The sequence below is a fragment of the Sinocyclocheilus rhinocerous genome, unplaced genomic scaffold (assembly GCF_001515625.1).
Source record: "Sinocyclocheilus rhinocerous isolate Xijiao unplaced genomic scaffold, SAMN03320098_v1.1 scaffold1252, whole genome shotgun sequence".
Lineage (NCBI taxonomy): Eukaryota > Metazoa > Chordata > Actinopteri > Cypriniformes > Cyprinidae > Sinocyclocheilus > Sinocyclocheilus rhinocerous.
In genome coordinates, this window is record NW_015640452.1 from 229,295 (window position 1) to 238,869 (window position 9,575).

The following is a 9,575-nucleotide window of genomic DNA, read 5'->3' on the forward strand; positions in this document are numbered from 1 at the left end:
GGGCTTGCCATGCATCCATCCAATCACCTAGAAATGTGAATTCATGTGAATCCCTATAAGGGAAGATTCAACACCTTGGAAAATGTGAGTTGGGAATTGGTCTGTGTTGTGCCCCAGAGCATGAGCGGTGTGCTGTGAACAGTAGCTTGTTCTTTATGGTCAGTGAATAGAGAAAGTTCCATCTTCAGTGCATGGAGGAGCCGGGCCAAACCAGCCTGGAGAAACACGCCGCTCTGAACCGACATTTCCATAATGGAGGCTGTCTGTGTGATCTCGGCAAATAGACTGGGTGTTGCGAGGGGGGAGGAAAGCACTGCGAGGACCCGCAAGCCCGGCGTTGCGGCAATTGTAATATCAAGATGCATTGAACAATACTCTCTAATTCTCTTCTCAGCTGATCTGTCTCAAGTGTTTGGTTTCTCTTTCAGTGCCCGCAAGCAAACAATTACAGTACCTATTGAACTGCATTAACGTGGCGTAATGTGCCTGATGCAATTACCAATTCTAATAACCTTGCCAATTTAAATAGAGATGGGGAGGAGATTGCCACATGGAATGGGTAATAGTTTGAAGTTGATCTCCGGTTTTTATTGCGTTAATGAAAATGTAGCTCGCTGATTTGCCATTATAGGCCCATTGGTGTATGACATTCAGGGATAAGAGAGGTAATTTTTAATGACGCAGATGGCGGGCCATTTTTCATTCTTCGGGCCGTGCACTTTTGCCTCTGAGAGGAAATATGAGAGACTTCAGGGTGACCAGTATCGGGACATCTTATCTATAAATGGAGAAATATTTCAACCAGCATACTATAACAGTATGATTGCCAGCCATGATTCAATTAGATCATCTGCAAGCATAACACATCTAACCTCTCTTGAACAAAGCTTAGAAGGAAGTCAAGACAATTTGGATTTACTTATCTGCTGGTATACAACCTTGAACTACAATAGAGAAGCATGATCCTCTCCCAGCATTATTACACCATTAGACAATAACAATGGCTTCTTGAATAGTCTATCTCTGTCTTGCCTAATCTGATTGTTAGGCCATTAGCTACCATATGGAGATGGAAGAGATTGTGTGAAATTGCTATTATGCTGTAGACTGCCACTATTTGTAAAATATGGACATTAAGATGAAGAATAAATAATTGTGTAATATAGAGAGGGCTGGGGAACATATGCAAGCCTCATCTGGCCCTTGTCTCCAACTGACCATCAATTCTGACCTTCAGCAATACAACAGGGAAAAGAAAAGAATAGAACACAAATTGAACACAAGGGCATGATTTGCTCTTTTTTGGATAATATCTTGCAGCATAGGACTAAAAAACATTTAGATATTTTTGCTTAATCAATAATATATTAAGTATTTGACAAAGCAAAATTCTAAAAAGGCATTTATATAATAGGTATATACAGTATATGTATTTATAAAAAGGTGTATTTATAAAAATACACACATTTATATAATGTATAATATATTTATATACTTTTATATTACATATATATTTTTGAACTTACATTTTTTGATTTCCAGTTTATATTTTAATTTTTAGTAATTTGATTAATGGTTTTGTCATTTGTATTACTTTTTTAATTTCAGTTTTAATTTAGTTAGGAATTTTAGTACTTCAACTTAAGCTTATTTCTTAATGAATAATTATTAAACTTATTTATTACCAATATTTGTGTTTTATTTAATTTCAGTTAACAGTTTTTTTTTTTAAGTTTTAGTTTTAGCTAACGATAACCACACTGGTAAACAAACAATTTCCATTGCATGGAAGAAAAAAAAAACACGACACATTTGTCAAAATATCTTCTATGTTCTTTTGTGCACATAAGAAATAAAGTCATACAGGTTAATAAATGCTGAATTAATTTTTATTTTGGGGCGTACTATTTCTTTAACACTGCCAGTTAAGGTAGCAATTTATTGGGAAGTAATACTGTATAAAAATATCATTGTTGATTGAAAACAAGAAAGAGAGATTGGATATGCATCACAGTTAATGTGACAGTGCCATTCAGTCTGTGTCAGATCTGATTACAACTGAAATAAAAACCAGTTTGGAAAGTATACGAGAGTCACCGTCTCAGTTAGTGGTTTCCATAGCAATTAGGTCATAGTGGTATTGGCAAATCCTAAAAATATGGCCATGTCTGCAGTGTTTCTAAAAGCTGAGATTACTCTGTCACAGGGCACTGGGTCTAGGAGAAGCCCAGTCATAATGCTGGATTTGCACTGAGAACTCCCCACTGATTAGGGCTCAACACCTCAAGTGACATCCTTCAAGTGCAATTTGCTAAAGCCTTATCTACTGCTGCAGAGCAATCAGTGAGAGCCTTACTGTTATCTGTGCAAATTCTACAATGTTCATGCACAAAAATACAAAATGTAATCTATATACAATGATATTCACCAAGACCTGAGTGCATGGCCATGTCCCAAATGGCAAATTTAATATGCACTTGTGGTTTTGCAGTGGCTGCCGTGTGCATGTCTCCACAAAGTATATTGGACTGTATATTATACATCCCAATTATGATTTTATATTTCAGGGGTTTCACAAACACAGTGGCCAGTTGCCATTTTGTGTCTTTATACATAGTCTTCCAAGTCTTGGACAACAGATGGTCAGAAGATATTAAGCAGCCAAATAAGCATTATAATAAGAATTATTATGCGTCCGGATCAGCATACTTCCCTACTATTAGGCGAAAACAGTGAATACTGTATAATGTCTGAATTCACGAGACTCAATGTGATGATACACGGGGCAATGTTGGCGGTCAATTTTGCCAAGCGCTGTTATCTGGGCACTTTCCCATTGATAATGGGCAACAAATTTCTATGTGGATACTTTAGATCCGTCATGGGCCCTGTGTCTCACCTGGTTGCCCGTTGACACCAAGATTGCCCAGCAACATTGCACAAAAAGTTGCCCGGGTATCATAACCTTCATACAGTAGGTGAAAAGTAACCAAATGACCTACTACTGTACTTTCGGCACAATTCTGACGTGCAAGGACACTTTACAGAGGACACGGGAATGGGTGACACAACTGAAGCTGTAATGCTCCGTTCCATTTGTATTCGGAAGTTGGAAATTCCGAGTTCTCAGTAGGAACTTTTAACTGGAACGCCTTCCCAATTCGGAGTATAATGCTGCGCTCAGTTTACCTCGGAAGTCGGATGACGGAGCTGGGAATGATGTCACACCCAAGTAGACCGTGTTCCAGTAGAGAAATCAGAAAACCAAGATGAATGCGTCCATTGTTAGGCATACCAGTCGATTAAAAACACATAAAAATAGGTATTTTGCACAGATAACGCCATAGTATCATGTCCACAAATAGAAGTTGGATAGTACTGTGTGTACCACTGAGTTTGAGAGTTTATTGTGTTGCTGCACTGAGCAACCATATTGGATTCTGAAGTTGGATTTGTTGCGATTCTTTAGAGATTCCGAGTCGGAACTCCGACATGCAAGGGCGTTCCAGTTAAAAGTTTATACTGGGAACTTGGAATTTCCAACTTTTCGTTTATACTACACACATTCACACTATGTGGAACATACTTTTCCCAGTGGTCACAAAGGTCTTATTCAAGTATAGTAATTACTGTGATTTCAGACAGAGCTCGAAACTATGAATGATTCATTGAAACATTCAATCAAACCATTTCTTCAATAACATATTCGAAACGCCGCTATTTTGTGGCCTCTCTGCGCATGTGCAGTGATTCTTATTTAACTTCCATTTAGTTTCATTGGTGTAGAAAAAATTGACAAAATAACTGCTAATATTGTGTATAAAATCTAAGTTAATCAACATTAACTTCTTGTATATTGAACTGTTGGATAAAAGCAATTTCTATCAATCGTATTACACCGTTTTCATAATCTACAGCCTCGTGCTTAGGCTAAATCACAGCCATACCTATATTTGATGATAGAACTTAAAGCCATTGCTTTGTTTTGTCAGTGGAGGGAAATATTTATTACATGTTTGCCGCAGTAGGACTGAAACACAAGTACTCAGTACTCAGGCCAGGCTTTACCTAGTTGGCTTCCTTAAACACACTGTTGATTTTTCCATCATCGATTTCTGGATAAGTTCACATAATTACTTTTATCTGAGCAGTCCTGATAGCAGGTCACTTTCCGGCTGGGACTTTCCTCCCTGGGGCGATGGTGTCAAGTTTTCTGAGTGCTTATTTTTTTTCCACAATTAATTAAATGCAATTAAATACTTGGAGCGCTCGTCGCACAAAAGTGTGTTAGAAGAGCTCCCAACACACACACACACAAAACTCACTCTCTTTTACACTCACCCCTGGAGGCTCTCTCACACTTGGGTCACGCTCAATCATAGCGCATTTCCGCTTAATCTAGCCAACCACTTGTACTGCAGTCATTTATGCTAAGCTCTGTTATTAGTCGACTGAATGGACAATGAGCGAGTGGGAATCACAGCTTAGCAATTATGATTGTTCTTTAAAATGAAGCATAATGATAGACACTTTTCAACGGATCTTCCTGAAGTTGTCATGTCAATGTTGATGGAGTTATTTTTTTATTTATGAATGCATGATTCGTTTCATTAATATGTGATAGTATTGTTAGAGAAATCAAACCACTCAATCGTTGCCATTCGGAGAGTTGCTTGCTTTAAAAAAATACCCCTTGAGCGAAAAGTTATCATAAAGGTTTATGTTATAGAGTTGCAACAGCATTTTTATCTCTGCAGCTGTCAGGAGCAATTGGACCAAAATGAAGGCCATTAGCAGGACAAGCAGAGCAGGAAAGCCTGAGTCATACTGTTGATTTTGTGATACTGCAAATCTGCACCTGTCACTTGTACCTGCTTCCATCACGCATTACCTCAAAACACATACACAGACTTATCTGAGACTATTTAGATCAAAGTGCTTTTGTGAAATAGAGAGAGCTTGAAATAGATCAGGGGTTTAGTGAAAGGCACCCTTAAAGGATTTAGTTATAAATGGAACAAATAATATATTAAAGCAGTGAACATCTTGGCCCTTTATTATTATTATTATATTTTTGGATGGCCTTGACATTTTGCTTTTTTTCAGCTATGTACTGGAATTGATGAATGTGAAATACCTGACCATTAACCCTCTGGGGTCCGAGGGTGTTTTGGGGCCTGGAAAAGTTTTGACATGCCCTGACATTTGTGCTTTTTTCAGTTGCTTACAAACATTTGAATGTCTAAAAAGTTTAATAACACTGTAATCAGCACAAACTGGGCTACAATAATATGTGAGCAGCATGTATGTACGTGATTGTGTTTTTGAGAAAACAACGTTTATGCATGCTTAGTGAAAAACTACAATTTTAAAGTCACTGAAATAAGGCAATAAAACACATACAGAACATTTGTTCACAAGACTTTTGAGAACTGGATCTTGAAGTCTAGAGTTTTTGCTTCAAAAGTATGTGAAAATCATCTTACTCACTCATTCACAGAAAACAATATATTGATTTAAATGTTCTAAGACACTTTTTGTGTAGAAAAGGTATATGCGAGGAGGCGTGAATGATCATGAATAATGCTGTGATTCACACCTGAGAAGACAAAGGCCTGCATAATGAGCTGCATAATGAGCTGTCAGGTGTGTGACTGAGAGGGAATTGCTACAAGAAAGAATGTGAGGAAAAAAGAAATGTATATATTTTTTATTTGTAGTTTATTTAGAATACATATAACTATCACATAAAATAACTCATGGGAGTGTGTGCATCACATGGTCTTAGCTGTGGTCCAGGTTCTTGTGCAGGCAGGAATCCCCATTTCCATGACCAAGTGGGCTGCTTTGCTTTGGCTCTCTTTGCAACAGGTTCTTTTACACTGTTATTCTCACATCTGAAATAAAAAAGCAAGCATGCTGTTTACACAAACTACATTATTAACATTATTATGATGTTCACTGATACTAGTACTAATTTATCGAAACAAAGAACACAATTACCACATAGCAAACATAGTTTACCATACAGCAAATAAATCAAATGAAAGTAACATCTGTAAAATAGTGAATGCACACTTACTCTAAGATTCTGAATGGAGTTGAAAACTGAACGAGCGTCCCCTTACTGTGAGAGATCCAGGTGAAGGCAAGAGTGGTGTATTCGGTCCTAAAATAATTTTATAAACAATTGTAAGCATTTTTTCCCCACAGTACCTTAGTATAGTATGCATACTTCATGAGAAAACAGAATGCCAATAACAAAGAAACTACATTTTAACACTATCAACCACAAATAATATTACCATATAGTCTAGGCATAATAAAAGTACAATTACTATACTGTGCACTTACTCAGTATGATTTTCCAGCGAACTCAAAACTGAACGACACATGTGCCTTTCTTGTGCAATTATGCCAGTGATGCAGCCACAGTCCTAAACAAAAATTAAAACAGTTTCAAACATTTCAGCGTCATTACTCCATAAGACACGGGTATAACACATTCAAAATATTTACACCAGAGCAGATATTCATGAACAGAAGCTTAGTTACATTCATAAACACAAGCATGCTTTGTATGTAGGCCTATACAATCCAAAAACTATAGTTATAAACATATATGGCTATATTCGTGAACAGAGAATATCCTATCACAGTAAAGTTTTGACTAATCATTCTTACTGACATTAGGCTAGTAACATTATAACTCATATTACTTTTATATCGTATTTCTGTCTGTTATAGAACATAAAAAAAACATCCTGGCATCGTGACATTTAGATGCTGTGAATGAAACTTCATAATGTTTCACTTGATTATACATTTAGTCAGGAATCATGGTTTGGAAAAAGTAACTAGTAAAATATGTACAAGTTATGTCACAGTAACACAATAGCAACTAATGCAAGTAGGCAAATAAAAAAAGACTTACTATATCCTCCACTGAATATCACGCCAGCGCATTCTTCTGAGGAAAATCCAAAGCCTATTTCTCTCAGCGCGTCTTCTTCCAGAAGCGAAGTAGCCGAGATGAACGTGAAGAAAAGTCTCGCTGCTTTGTTTGCTGTGATGTGGATGTTTACATGCGCGTGTCTCACGTGGACTATTGTAATAACAAAAGCGCGATCGGCGCGTGGGCGTGGTCACATTAGCGATAATGAAGGCGACGGCCAAGACTTGACATCGCGTTGGTTTCATACTGATTACTTTGTCACATAATATTTGTTTTCGTCATGACTTACTTCGTTTAAAAGTACACATGTCGTCCGGTGGCTGGGCACAAGTGATGCACGCCTAGAACTGAGCTCCGTCTCAAAAGTCCAAAACTTCGAGTTAATATCTTTACATTCAGAAATTAATTCAGAATAGTTTACTCCGAAGTATTCCTGGAAATGTCTGGACCAAAATCCGCTAAGAATAAGCCCTCTCAAGATGAGACGACGACGAAAAAGAAAGGCAAAGACGGGCCGATTGAAGATTCACCGAACTCAGCCATTTTGATGGCTTTGCAAGATCAAGAGGAGAGGTTTGCCAAAAAGGTGAAATTGGCAGTAAGAGAGGTAATGGAGGAGGTACTCTCTGAAGAAATCCAAACTTTAAAGAACATGATTGAATCCTCGAACTCGGCAGTTAACGAATTGCGACAGGATATCACCCGCCAAGCTGAATTCGGTAAATCATTACAAGGGCGGCTGGACTCTGTGAATGCAAACGTGCGTGTGGTTAAACAAGAGGTTAATACGCATCAGCAAGAGATAATGAATCTCCGTGACAAAATGGTTGAAATGGAGGATCGATCGCGAAGATGTAACGTTCGACTCGTGGGCCTACCTGAGGCAGCGGAGGGTGAAAACGCCGTTCAGTTTCTTCAGGAATATCTACCGAAGTGGATCCCTTCTCTCCAGGGAGGGGGGAAGATAGAAATCCAGCGGGCTCACCGTATCTACGGCAGCCGAGACAAGACAAACCGCCCTCGAACGCTTATCTTCCGGCTTCTCAGATACCAGGATAGGGAGAGAATTCTTAACGGAGCCAGAGCACCCCAGTCCGAAATAATACATGGCTCATCCAAGCTGTTATTTTTCCCGGATTTTAGCAACGAAACGGCTCTGAAGAGAAGATCGTTTGACAGTGTGAGAAGGCAGTTTACTTGGTTTCATACTGATTACTTTGTCACATAATATTTGTTTTCGTCATGACTTACTTCGTTTAAAAGTAGACATGTTAAGCTTTCTATAGATATATCTCTCATGTGTGTGTGTGTCAAATATTCGCTGAGTTTCAGTTCATTTTAGTGATGCGTTTCAAACAGATATGCGCGGAGAATGAGACGGCTAAAAGCACACCCTGTTTATTTTCTTTATTTTGCAAAAGCACAATGTTTTGTTGATATTGTGAGTGTACACAAATAAAAGTAGACCCTTCACAGCTTTCGCACGTGAGTTTAAAATATACTAGCTGAGCCCCCAGCATGAGTTTTTCTTAGGCGACCGTTATTTTAAAATGTATCGCCTTACTGTTTCCATGGCGACGCGTCATGCTTGTCATGTGACACAACGCAGCCACAATAGATCTGTATGACACATGGATCGCTTTTATTTCGTTTTTCCTGTTTTATTCAATATATTCACAAACATGCTCACTATATTATGAAATATCTGATATTCCGATTCTGAAATATGTGCAATTAAATCTGTTTGGTAGTTTAAACACTTTTATGTCGACCGTGTTAGTTGATTTATACCGGGTGATGGGCGCCGCCATGTTAGTTCGCGCTGAATCCGAGCTGTGGGATTTACAACACGCAAATTCATCCTCTCCTCCCGAAACACGTTAAAGTAGGTCTCCGGTAAACTGGGAGAAGAGCAGAGTAAACTTTATAGTTACCTACACAATCTGTATATGATATCAATAAAAACATGTCGTCAGATTATATTTGTAAGGATCATTATTGCCGTTTCCTTAGACATCAGCGTGCATTTTACAAACTGTAAATGTATGGTTTTGTTAGTACTTATATGTATTTAAACGTCTGAAACCTAAAATAAGTATTATATGGTTGAAAACAATTAATATTTGTGATAATATGACAAGCCTGTAGCGGTCCGATCTGACTATGCGCCAGGCAAAGCGCGAGAGCGGATTTAAATTCAGCAGTTGATGACGTGACTCACTCAAAGTTCTAATCACACCGGTGTGATCGTAGCTTCAGGGACCAGCCAAGACTGATCACACCGGTTAAATGCTGTATTACTATGGCAAGCCGTTTTGACTTAAACATTTCAACTAGTGACAATGAATTCTTGATATCAAGAATTCACATTTTTACTAGTAAAAATGTAATTGTTGATATCAAATTATATTTCTACTAGTAAATACAAAGCTGATGTGCATTTAGAATTGTAACTAGTAAGAAATGCATTTTTGATATCTGTAATAGTTTTGTCGCCCTTTTAACATTTAAACATATGAATTGTTGATATCAAGAATTAAATGGTTGATATCAACCATTTAATTCTTGATATCAGGAATTCATATGTTTAAATGTTAAAAGGGCGACAAAACTATTACAG